The sequence below is a fragment of the Castor canadensis genome, chromosome 6, assembly GCF_047511655.1.
Source record: "Castor canadensis chromosome 6, mCasCan1.hap1v2, whole genome shotgun sequence".
Classification (NCBI taxonomy): domain Eukaryota; kingdom Metazoa; phylum Chordata; class Mammalia; order Rodentia; family Castoridae; genus Castor; species Castor canadensis.
This window is the reverse complement of record NC_133391.1, coordinates 79291852-79314394: the sequence shown is the minus strand read 5'-3', so window position 1 is coordinate 79314394 and position 22543 is coordinate 79291852. Positions and strand designations below refer to the sequence as shown.

General features: G+C 43.0%; 1 protein-coding gene and 1 long non-coding RNA gene across 4 annotated transcripts in view; one reads left to right on the top strand and one right to left on the bottom strand.

Annotated features, from left to right (window-relative positions):
* The window catches only part of Nrg2 (neuregulin 2), a 189751-nt gene that overhangs the window by 87360 nt on the left and 79848 nt on the right, over window positions 1–22543 (bottom strand). The window lies entirely within an intron of this gene.
* LOC141424145 (uncharacterized) overlaps window positions 1–22543 on the top strand; it is a 50902-nt gene that overhangs the window by 24696 nt on the left and 3663 nt on the right. Inside the window, exon 2 of the long non-coding RNA XR_012449045.1 lies at window positions 21726–21871. This is a non-coding gene — a long non-coding RNA (uncharacterized lncRNA). The remainder of the gene's footprint in view (window positions 1–21725; window positions 21872–22543) is intronic.

The following is a 22543-nucleotide window of genomic DNA, read 5'->3' as shown; positions in this document are numbered from 1 at the left end:
TACGCCAATGTTGCACATTGGTTAGAAGCGCCCCCATCTCCCCACCACCCCATCCCACTTAAAGCAATTACAAGAGGTTTCATTGCTCTATTTCCTTTATGTATATGAAGCCATCAACCATATTCCCTCACCTCCATCTCCTCCATTCACTCTCTGACCTCCTACAAGTACCCCCCCCACACTGTACCTATTTTACAGTCCCATTATTAATTCCAAGGTCAGTGTTCAAAGGGGCTTCTTGATGGATCCCAGCTGTGAACATACTTTGGTCAGTTCAACCCTCTCTGTTACTCTCCCTTACTCTTTCCCTCCCACCCTCTATTATTTGGCAACTTTCAGTACATAGCATTAAGTCCTCTACCTGCACAGATGTGAAGTACTTCAATATTAATCCAACAGTATTTTGAGGGATAATTTATTAGGACCCCGTGCAGTTAATCCCAGGAAAGCAAGATTAATTTCACATTTGAAAATCAATGTAATTTATTTTGTCAACAAACTTATCTATTTCTGCATCTATCTTCATAGATGCAGAACTACACTTGACAAAATCTAACATGTATTCATGACAAAAATTTTATCAAAAGGGAACTTCCTCAATCAAAGAGTATCCAAAAATCCCTTCAGGTACATCAGACTTAATGGCGAAAGAGTATGTTTCTCTTAAGATCAAACATAAGATTGGGAGTCAATTATATTCAACATTGTGCCAGTACAAAAAGGTAAGGGGGAAAAGGTATACAGACTGGAAAATAAGAAGTAAAACTGTCTTTACTCACAGATAACATGGAGAATAAAATCCCAAGCCATCTGCAAAGCAGTCTCTAGAAGTACTGGGAGTTTTGCAAGGTTGTAGGATACATGGTCATTATACAAAAATCAAATGTACTTCTATACTACCAGTATAGAAGGCAACTTTTTGGGGTAATGGAAATAGTCTATGACATGATCAAAACTTAATACATGTTGGAATGGCATCAAAAATATGAAAAACCTAGGGAAAATTGTAACTGAAAATGTGTAAAACTATACACTGAAAACTATGAAACATTGCTGAGAAAAAGGTGATCTAAATAAGTAGAGAGATAGTATGTGCAGGTGGATCAGAAGACTCAATATTGTTAATATGTAAATTCTCTCTAAATTGATCTATCAATTCAATGAAATCTAATCAAAATCCCAGCATGCTTTTTTTAGTAGAACTTGAAAAGCTGATTCTAAAAATGTATGTGGAAATGCAGTGGTTCCAGAATAACCAAGAAGTATTGAGAAAGAAGAAAAATAATGGAGTTGCACTACCTGATTTCAGGACATGTTATAAACTTATAATGAACAACAAGGTAGATCAATAGAAGAAAACAGATCCTTATGCATAGTCAACTGAGTTTTGGCAAAGGTCCTAAGGCAATTCAAGGGGATTCTTTGGGAGAAAGGATAATGTTTTTAGCAAATGATATTATAGCAATTGGATATACAAGCCCCCATCACCACCCTTCAGTCCTTCAGTGACACCATATACAAAGATTAACTCAAAAAGGAGAACCATGAGTTCAACTGTCTCAGTTTGTGAGACACTGTCTCAAAAACAAAAGGGCTGGGGCATAACTCAAGTGGGCATAGCAAGCACAAGGCCCTAGGTTTAATCTCCAGTACAAAGAGAGAGAGAGAGAGAGAGAGAGAGAGAGAGAGAGAGAGAGAGAGATTGAGAATTAACTCAAAATGGATCATAGATCCAAATGTAAGAGCCAAAACTACAAAACTCTTGAGAAGTAAACATAGGAGAATTCTTAGTGGCCTTGGGTTTGGCAAAGATTTCTTAAATTGGACTCAAAATGTATGAAATATAAAAGAAAAAATAAATTAGCCTCCAAAATTAAAAACTTCTGTTCTTCATGACAGTACTATGAAAATGAAAAGACAGGGCTGGAGGCATTGCTCTAGCTGTAGAGCATCCGCCTAACAAGCATAAAGCCCTGAGTTCAAACCTCAGTCCAGCCAAAAACAAAAACAGAAAATGAAAATGAAAGGCAAACCACGTATTTGAAAAAAAATCTGCAAAACATATCTGACAAGGGAAATGTGTCTCAAATATATAAAGAACTTCTAAGTAAGTAATATAAAGACAAACAACTCAATCAAAAATGGGTAAAAGATATGAACACTTTACCAAAAGATATCTACCAGTGGGAAATAAGCCCATGGAAAGATGTTTAATGTCATCAGATAGCAGGGAGATGCAAGTTAAAGCCACGACAGGATATATACCCAGGAGAATGGTGTACGTTAGAAAGAACGAGCACAGGAAAGGTTAGGAAGGCTGTGAGCAGTTGGAAATATCATCAATGGCTGCCAGGAGAGTAGCATGGTATGATTTGGTAGTTTTCTAAAACATTAAGCATAGGCCTCCATACCATGGTGCCACACCAGTCCTGTTTTTGTTCAAGGGAAATAAAAAGAAATCCACAAAAAGACTTGTCCACGAATGCTCATGGAAATTTTAACTGTCCTGAGCAGGACACAATCAAAATATCCATCCACAGGGGACTAGATAAACACTCTGGGAAGGATTCATGGAATGGCACAGCTCTTAGCAATCAAAAGGAACTACTGATACATCAACAACGGATCAGAAACGTTACGATCAGCAAAAGACACGACACAGATTCGAATACATACTGTGTCATTCCATTTAAGTTAAATTCTAGAAAGATGTTTAATCTAGAATGACAGAAAGAAAATCTGGTGGCTTAAGGCATGAAGAACTTTTTTGAGATAATAGAAACATGATTGTGTTGGTATTTAAGTGACTGTACACATTTGTCAAAAACTCGCTGGATTGTACCCTTAAAATTGAAGACATTTATTGTGTATAAATTCTATCTCAATAAAAAAAGATGAAGCAGTTATATAAGGTATATAGGAAGTAAACTCCAAAACTTACGGTTATATGAAAGAAAAAAAAAACAAAACCCTAGATTCAGAGACTTACATACAGCAATTCTCCCTTATCTGTGACTTTACTTTCAATGGAGTCCAAAATTATTAAATGGATAATTCCAGAAACAATTTGTAAGTTTTAAATTGTGTACTGTGTGAGTCACATGATAAAATCTCACAACCAGGTCTTGAATCTGTCTCAGGGACTTGAATCACTTCTTTGTCCAGAGTATCCATGTCATTCACACTACTTACCCTTAGTCACTTAGTAGCCACCTAGTTATCAGATCAACTCTTTGGTATCTTAGTGCTTGTGTTCAAGTAACCCTTGTAAAACAGCCTTATGTGACATTACAATGCCTTTAGCACTCACTGAATTTCATCTCATCACATAGGACTGGATTATCTCACATCATCACAAGTGTGCATATAGTACAGTAAGATGTTCACATAACTTTTTATCGTATATTGCTACAATTGTTCTATTTCATTTTTAGTTATCATTAGTCTCTTACTATGCCTAATTATATGTTACACTTTATCACAGAAATGTATGTATAGGAAAAACATAGTATATAAAGGGTTTCATGGCATGGAAGGTTTCAGGCCTCCAGCAGGGCTTTGGGAATGTATTCCCTGCAGACAAGTACCATGATATGTTACCATTTGTAGGGAAAAGAAATTATATGGTATGTGCCATATAGGTAGAGAAGATCTCTAGAAGGACACCTAAGAAAACACAACATTGTAGCCTCTAGGGAAAGGAAGTCAGTGTCTGGTGTCCCAAAATAGATGGGAGACTTTATTTTCCATCATGCATCCTGGGATTTCTGCCCTGAATAAATTCTACATTAGTAAGATTACTGACGTAGGGAAGTTTGGGTGCTATGGAAGTTTGTAGGAGGGGTATCTATGTCACAGAGGTGAGGGATGTTAGCAGATACTTTTTTGAAGTTGTATCTCAGCAAAGCCCTGAGGAACAATAGTCAGTCAATGGAAGTGGGGAAGAAAAGGAAGACATTCTACACAGAGGGAACAGGATATACCAAGAACCACAGGAAAGAAAGAAAATATATTAGGTAACTGCAGGATACTTCTGGAACATCAAAGGACAAAGATGAGATTGGAGAGACACATGGGGCTAGGTTTGCATCTCATAAGCTAGTTGTAGCAGACTCTTTTTGTGAATAGTCAATAATAAAGATTTTAGATTTTCTGAGTCAAGGGGCAAAATCAAGGATTTTCTGTAGGTATTTAATACAATAACACAAAAATTAATTTCTAAGATTTTAATTAACAAAATTCAAAATATAATAATTATAATTTTCAATGAGTCTATTAATGAGGATCATGGAATATTTTCCTGGGGAATATAGTATTTCATTTAATTGGGTGCAAAGTCAGTGTTCTCTATTATCAAAATCAATTGCAAATGCTCACCTGTTAGCACTGGTATGTCAGGAGATCTTAGGTGTTTCATCTTTAAAAATGTCTTTTTCATACAGATAAATACTGCCAAATATTGATATCAATCTGTGAGCATATGATTTAAACTAAGCCTGTTCATCTTTTGAGGGGTATTTAGAGAATTCTGCTTGATTCCTCTCTTGAGATTTGCCTTTTAACTTGTCATTACATCGCAGATTAGTCACTTCCAATGGAAGGTTAGGTGGAAGCTCCTCAAAAGCACGGTTTAATGAGTTTGAAGAATGGAAATTTCCTTTGCACGCTTATCAACATTGGGAAAAACACTGCTGGAAATATATTTTGGGCTCAGAAAATATGTCCACTACCAATCTGTGTGGAAATGGAGGACTTGCTTATTATTTCAACTTCTGATAGCACGAGAAGCACATAAAGCAGTGTGACATAATGTGATTCAAACATTAGTCACAGTCAAAATTGTTTTTACCACAATACGAATCTCAAAAACAAGCATTGTTTTGCCTTGTGGTTTTAGATTTATCTCATTAAGATATATCAAGTCTGCAGCAAAATACCCCTTAATTTCTAAAGCCATTCAGGGTTTGGTAAAAGTGGTTGAGGGTGATTTTTCTCACTCAGAAAAATTTTAATGTCCCCAAGAGTACAGAGTTCACTGACACTATTATTTCAATAACTTATGACAAACTATTTCCCTCAGAGTACCTGCAGAAGAATAATACAATGAATACCCATAGGTTTTAAACACCTTACATCTTTCACGTGTTTAGTAGATTTCCCCAACTAAACCTTTTTGTGCCGTACACATATTTTTGCCACCATTAGTTATGAGACAGCTTAGCAGATTTCACTTCGGATTGTACTGAATGTTTCCTCAATGATTCTTACCTGTGGTTGTTCTAGCTCGATTTCCCTTACAAGCCAATTCTTTAGTCACTTCAAATTTTGTATTGCTTCCTTGAATAAACAAGAAAAGCTGACCAATATTGTTAACATCTGTTGACTCATCCAGAGCCAAGGAAAACCACTTGAAATCATTTGTCTTGTCTTTAAATTTACTATTTATGTTGCTCCCAGTGTCCTCAGCTCTTTGAACAACTATTCTTGCTGAAAGGCTAATAATCTTAAGTGAGTTTATTTTCTCTGGACACATTCTTCAGTTGCTGCGATCAAACATGATTTAATTAGCTTGCCATTTGTAAACAGCTTTCCTTGCTTTGCTAACAAATGGGCCTCTTGGAAACTAACATTGGTTGCAGCCTGATTTTCATTTTTATTTTTGTGAAGAAATTCTGCTGTAATGAGATACTCAGTTTTAAATTTTCTAGTTTTTCTGACCATTACTTTTCTGTGAGTTGGGCATATTGTGATAAAATTTTCATTTGGTAAATGTTTATATTTTTTGTTCTTTTAGTATCTCTATAGGATCATCATATAATAAACATAATTATTTGTCATCTAATTTAATAACAAAATAATCTACAATTCATTGTACCTCAAAAGCATGATATTCAAAATCCACAGTACAATGATGCACGTATCACTAGATCTGCATGTCATTTATAGCATTGTCAGGTTATAGCTTTATCACTGGACTTTGTACTGCATCATATAGGGTGTTTTTTTTTTTTTTTTTGTAGTACTGGAGTTTGAACTCAGGACTTCCTGCTTGGTAGACAGGTGCTGTACTGCTTGAGCCATGCCTCAGGCTCTTCGTGCTTTGGTTATTTTGAAGAGTGAGTCTTGCTTTCTTTTGCCCAAGCTGGACTGGACCGCAGTCTTCCTATTTTACACTTCTAGTGCTAACTGGGCAAGATGCACACCATCATGCCCAACTATTGTTTGAAATGGAGTCTCATGAACTTTTTGCCCGGGCTTTCCTCGAACCAAGCTCCTCCCCATCTCATCTCCCAAGTAGCTAGAATTACATGTATGAACCACTAGGATCAAGTTCATACTCAGTTTTTATAGTAACTAATCACCTCTGCTATTGTGCAAAAAAACAGATCCATAAATAATATGCAAACAAATGGGCATGGCTATGTATTTCAATAAAACTTTATTTATAGACACTGAATTTTGAATTTCATAAAATTTTCACATGGCACAAATATTGTTCTTGATTTTTTAAACCATTTAAAATATATAGGCAAGAAAATGAAATAAATGGTATTCAGATTGGAAAGGAAGAAGTAAAACTGTTTCTCTTCCCTATCTACAGATGACACAATCTTGTCTGTAAAAAAAAAAAAAACCCTAAAAACAAGCTATTAGAACTAGTAAATGAATTCAGCAAGACTGAAGGATACAAGACAAATATATACATAAATAAATAAATACACTTCAATGAATGATCTAGATATGAAAGTAAGGAAACAATTTATAACAGTATCAAAACTAACATATCTAGGAATAGATGTAACTAACAAATGAAATGCAAAACTTAAACTCTGAAAACTACAAAGTACATGTCAAAAGAAATGAAAGAAGTTCTAAGTGAATGAAAAGACATCCTATGTTAAAGAATCAGAAGACTCAATATTGTTAAGATGGCAATAATCCCCAAGTTGGTCTATAGAGTTAATGAAATCCCAATCAAAATTCCTACTGGCATCTTTGCAGAAATTGACGAGTTGAAAAAAAAGAAATTGACAAGTTGATCTTAAATCCAGGCTGCCAAGTTGTTAAGAATAGTCAAAATAATCTTGAAAAAAAAATAAAGTTAGAAGATTCACACTTCTCAATATCAAAACATGCTATAAAGCCACAATAATCAAGAAAATGTGTACTGGAATAAGAACAGATATGTATATATCAATAGACTAGAGCTGAGAATTCAGAAATAAACCTCACATTTATGTTCAATTGATTTTCAACAGGGCACCCAGATAATTTAATGGTGAAAGAATCAAATTTTTTTTGAAAAAAAACCCCAAATGATCGAATCTACATTCAAAAGAATAAAGTTGGACACCTACCTCACATTATATAAAAAATCAAATTTAGATGAATTAAAGACTTAAATTCTTTGCTAAAACTATAAAATTCTTGGAAGAAAGCATAAGCATATATATTTGCAACAGTGGATTAGACAATAATTTCTTAGATATAACAACAAAAGCATGAGCAAAAAAAGAAAAAAGTAGATAAATTGGACTTCATCAAAACTAGAAATTTGCCAGGCGACAGTGGTTCACACCTTTAATCCTAGCTACTTGGGAAGCTGAGATCAGGAGAATCGTGGTTTGAGGCCAACCTGGGGGAAACAGTTCATGAGACTATCTCCAAAATAACCAAAGCAAAATGGACTGAAGGTGTGGCTCAAGCAGTAGAGCACCTGCTTTGCAAGTGCAAAGCCCTGAGTTCAAACCTCGGACCCACCCCCCAAAAAAAAGACCTACAAATTTTTGTCCTTCAAAGGATACCATTAAGCCTGGCATGTGTATGCCTACAATCCCAGCACTCAGAAGGCTGAGGCAGCAGGATTGTTAGTTCAAGGCCAGCCTGAGCTCTGTCTAAAAAGACAAAATAAAACATGAAAAGGGGTCTGGGGCTATAATGCATTGGTAGGATAGTTTTTGCCTAGCATGAGTGAAGCCATGGGTTCAAATGCCAGCAGCAGCAGCAGCAGCACCACCACCACCACCACCAGCACACACACACTCACATACACACAAGACAAAAAGATAAAATTTTTGCAAATATTATGTCTGATAATGGACTTGTATCTAATCTACAGTATATAAAACAATGTATACAATTCAACAACAACACAAAACAACCTGGTTAAAAACTAGGTTTAATTTCTTCTTCAAAGGACTTGAAAGTATACTTCACTAAAGAAGATATATAAATGGACAGTATGCACATGAGAAGATGACTGACATCACTAATCAGTAGGGAAATACAAATGAAAACCGTAATCAGATAACACTTCACACCTATTAGGATGGCTACTAGGAAAAAAATGGAAAATAACAAGTGTTGGAGACTACGTGGAAAATTGGAGCCCCTATGCATTGCTGCTCAGAATGTTAAATGATGTATCTGTTATAGAAAATAGAATGATAAATTTTCAAAAACTTAAAAATAGAATTACCATATGACCCAACAACTGGACTTCTGGGTATCCATCTGAAAGAACTAAATGCCAGGTCTTGAACAGATATTTGTACACCTATATTCATGATAGCATGATTCACAATAGTCAAAAGGTAGGAGCAGCTCAAATGCTTATTGAGAGATAAACAGATAAACAAAATATGGCAAATGAAAACAATGGAATATTATTCAGCCTTACAAAGTAGGAAATCCTGTCACTTGCTACAACATGGATGGGACATTATGCTGAGAGGAATGATCCAGTCACAAAAAGACAAATACTGTAGGAATCTCTCTGCTATCCTTAACTCAACTAGCAAAAACACTTTGTCTTTCCTGTTATTGCTTATGTCTTCTCTTCAACAAAGTTGGAGAAGAGGGCAGAACAGGCTCTGCCTGGAAGTGAGGTGGGGCAATAGGGAGAGGGAGGGGGCTGGGGATGGGGCAGGGGACAGGGAGGAGAAACGGCCCAAACAATGTATGCACATGTGAATAAATAAAAGAAACCTGGTATTTAAAAAATAAAATAAAGTTTTAGTTTTTAAAGATGAAAAAATTTCAGGAGGTGGACAGTGGTGATGGTTGTACAATATGCATGTACTTAACACCACTGAGCTGTACACTTGAAAATGATTAGGATGGTGGTGCATTTCACTACAATAAAAAGTTGGGGGGAGGAATGGGTAAAGAACATAGCAGCCTTTTCTCCAAAGACGTTATACAAATGGCCACCAAGCACACAGGAAGATGTTCAGATTGTTAGTCATTAAGGACATGCATATCGAAACCACAAGGAGATACTAATTATACCCATTAAGATCCCGAGAGGAAAAAAAGATACACAACAAATGTTGGCAGAGATGTGGAAAAATCAGAACCCTCATACACTGCTAGCGGGATGTAAGACGGTGCCACTGCTTTGGAAAACAGTCTGGCGGTTCTTTAAAAGGCTAACATGGAGTTATCATATGACCTAGCAATCCCTCTGCCGGGTATATGCACACCCAAGAGAAATTAAAACACATGTCCTTACAAAAACTTGCACACACCTATTCAAAGAAGCATTATTTGTAAAAGGCAAAAAGTAAAAACAGCTGAAATGGCTATCAACTGATGACTAGACAATAAAAGTTGGCATGGCCATCCAATGAAATACTATTTGGCAATAGAAAGGAATGAAGAACAGATACATATTACAACATGGATGAATCTTTGAAAACATCATGCTAAGTGAAAGAAACCAGACACAAAAGACCACGCATTGTATAATGCCATGAATATGAAATGTCCAGAACACGCAAATTCACAGAGACAGAAAACTGTTTACTCATTACCTAGGACTGAGGAGTAGTGGGGGTCTAAAGAGTATGGGTTTTTTTTTTTTTTTACACAGGATCTTGCTGTGTAGCCCAGGCTGGCCTTGAAGTTCTGACCTTCCTGCCTCTACCTCTTGAGTGCTAGGATTATAGGCATGAGCCGCCACACCTGGCAGGATTTCTTTTTAGGTTGCTGAAAATGTTCTAAAATTGATTGTAGTGATGGTCATGCAACTGTGTGAATCTAATGTGTGAATTACATGGTGTGTGAATATATGTCCACGAAACCTTTGCAATATAAAAATGCATCCATATGGATCGTACCAAAATAGGCAGATTTCTTTCCTGCAGATGAACTAGGATCCATACAATTTCATTGCACCTGATGTGTGGTCATATCCATCCTTAGGGCTCTCTCAAACCAACCCTTTGGTGGTAGATAAAGGAGTTCAGCTCTAAACTTCCTGAGAGACTTCATCTGAATGGGCCATTCTTGTCACCAAAACAGAGGTGACAAATACTTCACAAATAATTATTACCATCAATTTAATTGTCACTGCCACCATTCTAGCCCACCACATCAGCCCTCGTCCCAGCCACCATCCCAGCCTCACTTCTGACCACTAACCCAGCCAGCATCCTGCTGTAATGGCAGCTCCCATTTAGCGAGCACCTGCTACACTGTCTCTAGGCCTCACTGCAAACCTGTATACCAAGAAGTCAGGAAAAAGTCCTGCGGGACTTAATCACAAGAGTTATGGGAAGCTATTGATGGATTTAAGCATGTATACAATGGTAAGGTCTGCAGATTACAGGATTTATTCTGACAGTAGCATGGAGAATGGAAGTATGACTGGAGTTAGAGCCCAGGGAAAGGGCTGTTACAGTGACTCCAAGTGAAGTAAAGGTGGTGAGGGTGAAGAGGCAAAGAACTGGTAGACTCTGAGAGATGTTTAGCAGGTGCAATTATAGGACTTTATTTCAGATTGGACACAGGGGACAGAATAGAGGCTGGAACCAAGATTTTACCAGCACTGATAGGCTCAAAAGCCATGGGCATCCAGCTCCCATACTTAGTAAGGTCTCTGAGTCTTGGTGACCCCAAGGCTCCCAAGATCAGGTCGTTCAAATCCTTGTCAACACCTTAAGGTAGGTGTTCCAGTGAGGGACACAACTCACAGGACTAACTTGGCCACTGTAAAAATGTTTTCCTTTCTCCTCTCTCCCTTTATGGGAAAATGAAGCTGCACATTGGAGGATCTTCAGGAGTCCCATCTGAATTTCTGTTATTTCCACCTCTCCATCAGTCCTTAAAAATCAGTCAATCCATCAATCAATCAATTTCACAGACACTTAGGGGTCCTCTTCCCCCTTTCAGTAAATTGTGCTCTTAGGAAAAGACTCAGGGCCTTGCATTTGTAGGTAGGCACTCTACACCTTGAGCTACACCCCCAGCCCTTTTTGCTTTAGTTACTTTTGGGATAGGGTCTCTCATTTATGCCTAGAGTTGTCCTGGACCACAATCTTCCTATTTGAGTAAGTGGGATGACAGGTGTGTACCACCATGCTTGGCTTTTGGTCAATACAGGGTCTCACTATCTTTTTTTTTGTCCTGGCTGGCCTTGAAATGTGATCCTCCTAATCTTCTCTCCTGAGTAGCTGGGATTGTAGATGTGAGCCACTGTGCCTGGCCCCCAGAAGTAATTTTTACTGAAGTAAAATGATTATTCTATAAGGGGAATTTGAATTAATATATTTTTTCTTATTTCAAAAGTAATTCACAGATAAGTACAAGTACTATATAAAAATCACTAAACCACTCCCCCACCTGAAGACAATCATTAAAAACATTTTGGTCTATGTCTTGCCAGACTCCTATACTATCCCTTTCTTCTATGGTTCTCTTCTATTTCAGCAAGAGGGGATTTGCAGTTTACTTAAGACCATCTTAAGCTAAGAAATAACACGAGTGTGGCTGCTGTTTGGTGCAGAGAACATTTCTTGGTCTCAAGTTTACACATAGAGGTGGCTTCTAAGTCAGGCCCTGCTGGGTATCTGACATAGCTATGTGTTCACACATACCAGTTTCCTGCACACAAGCCCTGCTCACCTCTGGTTTGGAGCATGAGGTGTGGGAAGTTACAGACAACCTTGAAGCCTGGACTGGGGGCTGTCTCCCCAAGAGCACCTAGAATTGCTACAATCTTTGCCTGGCTCTGGTCTCTGTCTAAATAGCAAAATCTGCTGGGTCCAGAGTGTCTGTGACAGAGACAAGTGAAAATTTGCTGAGAGAGTGGTGTTTCAGCTTCTCCCTAAGGGACCCTGAATTAAAGGACTACTTCAAAGGATCATTCATAGAAAAAGAATTTCAGGCTCCCTAGGGTAGAGCTGCTTTTGAGTCAAGTTCAGTTTCAACACTTGTGATATGTCCTTCCAAAGGTTAGCTGGAATGAGCCATTCCCAATGCCAGGGACCCAGAGGGTCAATGCTGGCCCCCTCCCTGACTAGCACAACCATCTTTTTTTTTAAATTTTTTTATTCATACGTGCATACAATGTTTGGGTAATTTCTCCCCCCTGCCCCCACTCCCTCCCTTACCACCTACCCTGCCCCCTCCCTCTCCCCCCAACCCCCTCGATACCCAGCAGAAACTATTTTGCCCTTATCTCTAATTTTGTTGTAGAGAGAGTATAAGCAATAATAGGAAGGAACAAGGGTTTTTGCTGGTTGAGATAAGGATAGCTATACAGGTAGTTGACTCATTGATTTCTTGTGCATGTGTGTTACCTTCTAAGTTAATTTTTCTTGATCTAACCTTTTCTCTAGTTCCTGGTCCCCTTCTCCTATTGGCCTCGGTTGCTTTTAAGGTATCTGCTTTAGTTTCTCTGCATTGAGGGCAACAAATGCTATCTAGTTTTTTAGGTGTCTTACCTATCCTCATATCTCCCTTCGGTGCTCTCACTTTTATCTTGTGATCAAAGTCCAATCACCTTGTTGTAGCACAACCATCTCAACCCAAAGGGGAGAGCTGGAGGGTTTTCTGGTCTCTGGGGAGATGGAATACATCCCTCACACCCAGATGTGTGCCCTCTGTAGAACACTTAACTTTGTGTGTGCATCTGTATGTCTATGTCTGTGTGCAGTGCTGGGGATTGAACTCAGAATCTTGTGTAGACTAGGTAAGTGCTCTACCACTGAGCTACATCCTCAGCCCTAGCTTCTTAAAAAGTAGGAAATTCCTGGTGCTGGGAGAAGCAAAGCCTCCTACTTTCCCTGGAATCTAAGAAGCCCCTTTCTGTCCCCCCGCAACCTCTTTTTTGCCAGTGCTAGGGTTTGAACTCAGGATTGCTAGGCAGGCACTCTTGCCATTTGAGTCACTTAACCAGCCCTTTTCTGTGTTGGATATTTTCTAAATAGGGTCTCGGGAAATATTTGCCTGAGCAGGCTTGGAACCACGATCCTCCTGCCTCCTAAGTAGCTAGGAATACAGGTATGAGATATGAGGCACTGGCACCTGACTGTCCCCCTCTTTAGGAAGGTGTGATGACCTGATTTTTCTTGGAGAGCCATCTTTGAGCCTATCATTCCTCCTGCAGCTGCCTGTGATCACAGGTATCCCCTTTCCTAGGGCAAATCTTCTCCACACCCCAGAATTGAACCAGAGACTACACCACCTCATTGTACCTGACATTTAGTCATATCCAGCCTCATGGCTCCTAATACCAACTCTTCTTTGTTGTGGTGGGGAAGGAGTTCAGCTCTGTACTTCCTGACAGATCTAACCCGAATGGGTCACTTGTTGTTGAAACAGAGGTCCACTTCGCAAATAATTGTCACCAATTATGAACTACTGCTGCCACCATTCCAGTCTACCCCTCTCCCAGCCACCGTTCCAGCCTCATTCCTGATCACTATTCCAGCCAGCATCTTGGCCACTCCTGCCAATGGCAGTTACTATTATGGAGCACCTGCTCTGCTGTCTCTCATCCTCATTGCCAACCCACAAATTCTTGAAGAGGAAATCATGGCTCCAATATGTTACCACACTGCAGGGAGGTAGAATTGGCTTTTTATCTGGTCTACAGACTTCCAAGTCTGTGCTGTTTCCCCCTGCTGTTTCCCCCTGCTGTTTCCCTATCTGAGAAGCAGACTGAGAAGGAGAAGACATGATTCTTCTGACTTTGTGACATTGGACAAGTCTATTACCCTCATTGTGCTTCAGTTCCATCTCGAAAATGACAATTTTGTTTGAGGCAGAAAGATATAGCACAGTGGGTGTCTGTGTGGGTCTGTGTGTCTGTGTGTATCTGGGGCTCCATACTGGGAGGCAGGATGAGGTCATCCACTGTTCCTGCTCTCCAAGCCCAAGGCAGCCAAATGTTTGACATGCCACAGGGACCCAGTCAGTTACAGCCAGGCTAGAGGGCGCCTTTCCACCCCCTGCTGCCTCTCTGGGGTGCCACATTCTGTGGTCAGGAAGAGGGGCCCCTGGAGGACCCTTGGAATGTTCCATCTGTTGGGAGCCTTTTGGAGGGCTGATGGCATGATAAGGTAACAATAGCAGCTGGGTCTCTATGGCTTTCTTCCTTCCCTCATTAGAGGGAAGGCTCTGTCCCAGAGCCATGGAAAGCTCCCAAGTTTCCCACAGATGCCTCCTCAACCCATCTGCCTGCCTTTCATCCTACACTGCCCAGTTTTCTCAACTCCTAATTGTGTTTCTGAGACCTGGTCCGCAGGCCCCAGAACAACCATGCAGAAAACCCAATTGTTTACAACACTTCAACCTCAGCAGGGTACCCTCTTGTTGCATACCCCCTCCTCTCAGGTTTCCCAGGCATCCCTGCCTAGCTTCATCTGGCCTGGGGAAGGACAAAGCTTACAGCCTCACAGTCTCAGTCCTGGAAGATCCAAGGAATGCAGTGGCCAAGAAGCAGAACCTAACGGATGGGTAGAGGCATTCAGCAGCCCAGTTGCCAAGGAGATATCACTTGTAGTCAAGTAGACTGGGCTTGAGATCCTGACTGTGCCCCTTCCTAGCCATGTGACATTGGGAGAGTGAGGTGACCCTGCTGAGCCACATTTGCCTCCGGTGTAAAACAAAGAGAATAATTTCTACCTTGTAGGGTGGTGGCAAGGATTAACCAAGATAATATGTTTAAAGCACCTTGCTCAGTGCCTGACACATAGTTGGCACCCAATAAATGTGGTTTCCTTTTCCACCCCCACCCCTGTCCCCAGCCTCTGCCAATACCAATGGGCAAACCAATTTTGGCTGATCATGTCTCAGTTATTTGAGGGTCCAGGACCAGCCTCTGTACTTTCTGTCTTTTAAACTGCAGAATCTGTGTGGAGTACAGAAGGTGGGAAAAGAGAAAGAGAGAAACAAAGCAAGAGTGGGAAGAAGGTGGGTGGGCAGAAGAAAGGTGCAGAGGGGAGCCTCAGCACGAGTCAGGAGTGCTCATGCAGCTTACAGCCCCAGAGTGTCCCCCAAATAAGTGCAAGAGCAATTTGCTGACAGCAGCTGGCCCCTGGATGGGGTGGAGATAGGCTCCAGATTCAGAGCCTGGTTTCCAGCGAGTCCTTCCCACTAGCCTGTCTGGGCTGGAAGCAGGGAACCTGATATTTACATACCTCCACAGATGTGTCCCAACAGCCTGCCTTCCCCACCACGGTGGAGGAGGAATGATCTAGCCAAGGCCAAGCTCCCATCCCTCCCCCTCAGAGGGCCAGATGACCTCAGCACTCCAGTGCTCCAAATAGAAGTGTGGGGTGTGTGTGTGTGTGTGTGTGTGTGTGTGTGTGTGTGTGTGTGTCTCCAACCCCTAGCTGAGGAGGCTGTAGGCCTGGGTTCAGAGGGACGCAACATCTGGCCAGCTGTAAGTCTGAGCCAGATGTACACCGGCAGATGGAGGGCAAAGCTCCCCTGGGGGGAGGCTGCACAGGAGGGAGTCATAACCTCATTGTGCAGCCTAATCCTGAACATATTACTCTGGAATATGTGCGCCATCAACAACACCGTCATTAAAAAAAAAAGGCCTCCATAAAGAGAGAAGACAGAGCAAGGCCCCAAGAGTTGTTAGTGGGCCTCTGACACACTTTCTGGGAGAGGGGTGGACCAGGAGGGAGTCTGGGCTAATATTTGACCTTGGGCACCAGCAACCCATGTGCTCCTAAGAAGTGTGGGTTGAGTTGGGAGGTGTGTATCTTGCTCTACAAAGAGAGCTACTGGAGGCTCAGAGCCATGGACAAGGCCCAAAAGAGCCTTTGTGACAGAGGTGCAAGGGTTAATGGATGTGGGGAGGGGGCGCTGCGTCTGGGAAGAGCTGGAAGAGGTAAGCCAGATAGCAACTCCAGGCCTCTTTTCTCCTGCTTTCCTGAAACCAGGCATTCTGCATGCTTACAGCAGGGAACGCACTAGACTGTCTGCCTCCCTCCCCTCTCTACTGACTCCTATCCTTACTCTCCCTCCACTCCCAGGAGATAAGCCACAGAAACACAAAGCAAGGATCTCAGAGCTGGCTGTCCTACTGCCTGGGGCACTGGGCTGGGGCCCAGCCAGCCTTTTTGGGAACACTGACAAGGTAGCATGGTCACAGCAGGCCTCTGGGAGGATGTGGAATCTCAAAAGATAACAGGGATTTGGTTTGATGATGAGAAGAGAAAAGACAATGTTCTGTTTAGCCTAGGAGGGTACCTGGTCCCCTGAGAAGCTGAGGCCAAGAGGGGAAAAGAGAAAGGATGAATGAAAGAGAAAAATCACATGTGGCCCAAGCCCCTCATCTGATAACAGGAAGAGGGAGAAGGAGGTGTGTAAGGGGAGCTGTGAAAAGGACCCCAGCAATGGGCTTTACTAGTGCTTGTGGAACTCTATTCCAACCCTAGGCAGTTTTTCTGTTCTGGAAACCTAAAGAGAGGCAGGGAGAACAGGCCAGAGTTGAGGACAGGGAGACTGCTCACTAGGAGGGAATGGGGGGAGGGATGGAAGCTGGTGAAGAACAAGACCCAGGGAAGGACGGGAGACACAGAGCAGGCCAAGGGATCGGTGGTTCTCTCCCCTTGCCTCCTGCATGTTTGTGGCAAATACAACTGCTTTTCATTAAAGTGACCGCGGAGGAGAAATCCAGCCCAGTCCAGGTCACGGTCACAGCCCCAAGCAACCAGCCGTAGCCAAGCCAAAGAAGAATAGGCTGTGGCCCCAGAAGACCTGCATCTGCTGTCCAGCCCTGGGGTCCCGAGGTCACCCATGTCAGCACCTATCGAAGTCAGTGGTGAAAGGGAAGAATTCAAATGGCTGGAGGAGCAGGGAGGGAAGAAGACCATGCCCACGTCCTCTTTCAGTTCTGCTTGCTTTTTCTCTCCTTATTCATCTATCACGCCAGGGGCAGATCCCAGTCCACCAGTCTCCTGCTTAGGACCGGCAACAGTTTCTCCATGCCTCAATCAAGACACACTTCTGAGCCCAATGTAAAGCCCTCTGTTATTTAGCAACCCAGATGTCATCACTTTCCACTCCATGGCTCTCTAAATCAAGCCCACTGTCCCAGCTACTCCCCCACAAAGGTCCCCACACATACCCTGCCAAGTCCCTCTGCATCCTTGCTCACGCAGTTTTCCTAAACCAGAATGCCTTTTTGTCTCTACCAACTTCCCTCTTATGCTTCACTCATCTGTAGAATTGGACAGGAATAATTCCTGTCTCACAGGATAAAATTATAAAGTCCTCGGAACAGAGCCTGGCATACCATTGACCTTAGCTCTTAGCATTGTTATTTCTGTTCCATTCATTACTTGTCCAGTTGGAGCCCAGGTTCTACCTGGCCTGCTTATCTGTGATTGTCATCACCTCATCACCCTCCTTCTTGCACTTGCCAGCTCAACTCAGCACTTTTGTTCAAACAGTAGTTGTCAGGCACCCCGCAGGATGCTAGGTGTCCTGCTAGGCAGCAGGGAGGAAGTAAGGAATGACAGTAATGTTCTGTCCTCAAAGAGCTTACAGTCTGGAGTGAGTCACAGTCAAAGGCAGTTGCAAGAGGGCATGCAATGCCAGGCTTAGAGTTCAGAGGGAGGTCAGCACTTGAAGGGCACAGAAGGCTTTTCAAAGTAGGTAATGGACAAGCAGAGACCTGAAGGCTGAAGAGTAGTGAGTGGAGAAAGACGTGCTACAAAGAGGGGAGCAGCACAGGCAGAGGCCCAGCCAGGAGGGGCAGGGAATGGATGTGCCAACTGCCATGAGCACAGGAGTGTTAAGAAGGGATTGTGGCTGGTGGAGTGGCTCAAGTGGTAGAGCACCTGCAGTGAAACCCAGTACCATCAAAAAAAAAAAAAAAAAGGGACTGTGAAAGAAAGGTTTGGCAGGGGTTTGATTGGAAGGGCTTTGTAAGTTGGGCTAAGATACTGGGCCCAGTCCTGTGGGCAATGGGGAATCATGGGGGGGGGGCTGTGACATTCACTTTGGCCCTTAATAGGTGTAGCTTGGACACTTATCTGTTTTCTATCTGCCAGCCTTGTGTTGGGAGATGATAACCCTCTCATATCCTTCTTTCTGTGAGGTAGAACATAAATGAGCTCCACCTGTTTGATGCTCTGGAAGTGCAGACCATGGACTGTACTGTGTGGTGCACACAGTAGGAGCCCAGACTGTGACTTAGGATGTGAGGGTAGAGGTCACTGGGACAAAGCAGGAGGAGCCATGAAGTGTAAGAAGAGTGCCCGGTACTGCAGAAAGGAGGGACCTTGGGTCAGCTTCTAGCTACATGTAGCTGGTACAAGCTGCTGCAATGCCTTGTCCTCAAGTCTTCCTCAAATGAGGATTGGCACCCTGTCTACAAGTCCACCATGCAGGAAAGTGCAGGTGCCAGCAATGCCAAGGTAAGCTGTCACCAAAGGAGGAATTGGAGGGCTGGTGGAGTAGCTCAAATGGTAGCTTACCTGCCTAGCAAGTGTGAGGCCCTGAGTTCAAACCTCAGTACTGCCGAGAGAAAGAGAGAGAGAGAGATAGAAAGAGAGAGAGAGAGAGAGAAATTGGACACTGAGGCAGGGAGAAGAGAGCAGGACAACTGGGGGCTGGCTGTGGAAGATGATAAAAGGAGCCCAAAGTGAGAAGAAAAGGAAACAAATATGATCCCACCACATCCACACATGTCCTGCCTCTCCATCTCTCTCTCCAGCTTGTGGGAATCCCTGTCAGCAATCTGTGACTTTCAGCCCTCTTCCCAGCACACTGCATGATATAGACACCCAAAGCCAAGTTAGGAGGCTGCAGCCTGGCCCTGTCCTGATCAGTGAGCATCTCCCCAAGAAACTGTGCCTGACCTCTGACTTACAGTGCTTCCTTTCTCTGACTCTTTGTACCTCCAGGAAGCGCCATTCATCAAGTGCATGACTTTGACTTCCTCTAAAAGCTCTCAGACCACCAAGGCCCCTCCCTCATGATGCTAGGCTGCTGGAAGGCAGTGTCTGGTTCTGCACTCTGAATGGTCCCAGCACAGGCTTCCGAAGGCTTTAAGTAGCTGGCTCCTGCTCCTTCCTCTCTGCAGGTATGAAGAGGATATGAAAGTCCAGATGGGCCACATCTGGGTCCCAGGGATGGAAGGTAGGAGAAGAATGGCCTCTCTTGATGTACCCAAATCCATATTCACTAACAAGAACCATAGGATGGGAGCAGTGGCCATGTGGCCATCAGATGGAAAGGCTACACAGCAGCTGGGTGGCAAGTGCCACAATCCCAACAGGCAGGACATGGAAGTTCCAGAAGGTCAGGCAGGGAGGCCAGCAGCTGCCCGGCAAGAACTGTAAATGGACTGCAGGTTTTGGTGCCCGACAAAGGGTCTGAGCAATTCTTTGCCTCAGGCAGCTGCCCTTGATCCTTACCCAGCTTCATAGTACAGCGGGTGTGACCAGAGATGCAAAGCTGAAAAAACGGGCCACCATCTGGAGAAGATGACAGGGCCTGGAAGACAGTGTCACCAAACGACTTTCTCCCTGAGGCAATCAGGGCAGGCCTCATCAGCACTTTGAAATAAGCATCCTGGCTGTTTCCAGATGTGGAACCATATGTGAGAAAATTACATTGGTTGATAGGCAAATTCGGGGTCCATCTTCAACCCTCACAGCCGGCGGTGCCTTCTTCTCCAGATCTTTCTGCCCATGTCCTGCCCATACACCTCTTGGTTATATAGCCCTAGGGTGCAGGACTCTTGGAGACAGCCAAGTACTTTCTCATGTCTGGCTTTGTTCCACTCCACAATCAACATATTCTGTTATTCAGTAAAGATAGGAACTAGGTGGTTACCAACTTCCAGTCAAATATCTGTGCTATGTGAATGTTTGTGTGTGCCTGTACATGCACATACGCAAGGGGCCTGAGAACATGAGGCAAATCAACTCCATGGCCCTAAGAAGGGCAGTAGAGGGGAGACCACCCCATCTTCTTGCTATACGGGTGAGGCAGCCAAGAAGGAGAGGAGGGAAGGTTGTCCAGAGGCATGGAGGGAGGAAGTGGTGCCTCTAGCAGACCCAGCTCTCAGGCAGCAGGATCCTAGCATTCCTTCTGTTCAGTCACTTTTCCTCACTCCACTCCACCCCCAGAGCCACCCAGATCCAATCTCTGCCTTGAGATGCACAGTAAAGAAGCGTCTTTCCCCTCAGAGCACAGCTACCAAAAGCTGCAGATGGTGCTGTACAGGTGTCAGAGTGAGGAAGGGCAATGGAAAGATGGCACATCTTCCTCCATTTTCCTCCTGGAGTAACCAGGATAAAACAGTATTCTAAAAAAACAAAAACAAAAACAGTATTCGAAAGAAGAAACCAGAAGAAAGGCTCCAACCAGTCTCTGAGGTATGTAGCTCAGAGGATGTGGCCTGATGGAAGGAAGGGTTCTTTCCTCACCCTACTTTCCATGGGCTCTTGAACCATCAGAGCTTCATCCTCAAGAGCCAGCCCTTTCATCTCACCCTGCAAGATCCTGTACTCTATAACCAGGGACTTCTCTGGACTCATGAGCTAAGACTTTAGGGCACCTTCTGGAAGTTCCCTGGAATAATGACCCAAATGTAAGTTTTCCAAAGTGCAGTTTAATTCACCTTACAAATTAGTGCTGGGCCTGACTCATGGTGTTTTTTTGTTTGTTTTTGTATGAATTCAGGCAGTCTACTGCTTAAGCCACACCTGCAGTTCATTTGGTTCTGGTTATTTTTGGAGATGGTGGTCTTGTGAACTACTTGCCCAGGCTGCCCTTAAACTGCAAGTCTTCTGATCTCAGCCTCCCAAAGTAATTTTGTAATCCCAAAGATTACAAATGTGAGCCACCAATGCTAGCCCAACTCCATCTTTGACCAACCTCAGCCTCACAGTCTGTGAAACAGGCAAAGACCACTAAAGTGGGGAAGGAAAGAGTGAGCATCTTTGAGCAGTTGTGGCCACCTTGCTCTCAACTCAACACACATGAGCTACAGTTTGGGACTAGGAGAATCTCCTTAGCTTTCCTAGGAATGGGCTGCTATAGAGGGGTTGGGCTGGCAAGCAGGAAAAGAATGTAGAGTTTTTTGTGCATCACTAATTTTCTGAATTTGAAACCTCTTTTTCTCCAAACTTTGCAGAGCACACACTGTCCAGTCCCCTTCGTTAAGGATTAATTACTAGCCAAGTTTGAAATCTTTGGAGTTGTTTGGGAGTCATTTGAGCTAAAAAGGAAAACATAACAATGTCGTTATTTCTTCTAACTGGAAAAGGATATTTTTTGCAATGCTCACAAACAGCTGAAGGGGTTTTTGACTCTATCTTCCGAAAAATCATTGCTGTAGGCCACAACCAAATACGGAAAAATGACCAAAAATAATAACCTCCAAACCATGAACTTTCTGGAAAGTTATAAATAGCCAAACTAGAGGTGTGTAACAGAAATGGCTAACAACCTTTGTTTTCGTACAGTTTCCCACTATTTACCGCCACCTGCCCACCACTCCTGCCTGCAGTGTATCCAGGATCTCTCAAGGGACTTTCCTTCTAGGCATCTAGGAAACAGGAACCAAGTGTTGGAGAGCCCTCCGCACTGGATTAACACCCTCATTTCACAGGTGAGGAAACTGAGGTACACCCATGGCTTAGGTGATTTGCCCAAGGCCAAACAGCATATTTTGGCACAACCAGATCCCTGGATTGGCTCTTACCAAGTCATCACCTCCATCCCCAGAAATGCTGCATGATAGCATGGGGCAGTCTTTGGAAGTCAGGATGAAGGCGAGCATTGTGGAGGAGGGGGTGTAAGCTCAGAGACAGAAAAATGCTTCTTCCTGTCTTGGAAGGTAAGAGTGGCAGGGTCCCCTCAAGGAGCACAATCGCTGTGCCACTGCCCCAGAGGGCCCCTCCACCAACTCTTAAATAGCCAGCATTGAGCAAATATAAGCGTTGGATGCTATACTCCTGCTCCCAGGTCCTGGGCTCTGATCTGTCAGAAACAACATCATATCAGGAATATTCTCTACAAAGCCCCAGTAACCCAGGTCAGGGTCAAGACTGTGAGGATCTTACTCTCCAGATCAATTTCTCCCAAATGAGAAAGAGAGAGGGGCTTTTTTTTCCCTCAGAGCAGAGGGAAGTTCTGTCATCACATGAGGAGGTCTGTCCTGGGTATGATCCATAATGGTAATATAATATTAGGGCTCAAACTATGGCACCAAGCAGGGAGTTGTGCATGCCTGTAATCTCAGCACTCAGGAGGCTAAGGCAGGAGGATGGAGAGTTTGAGG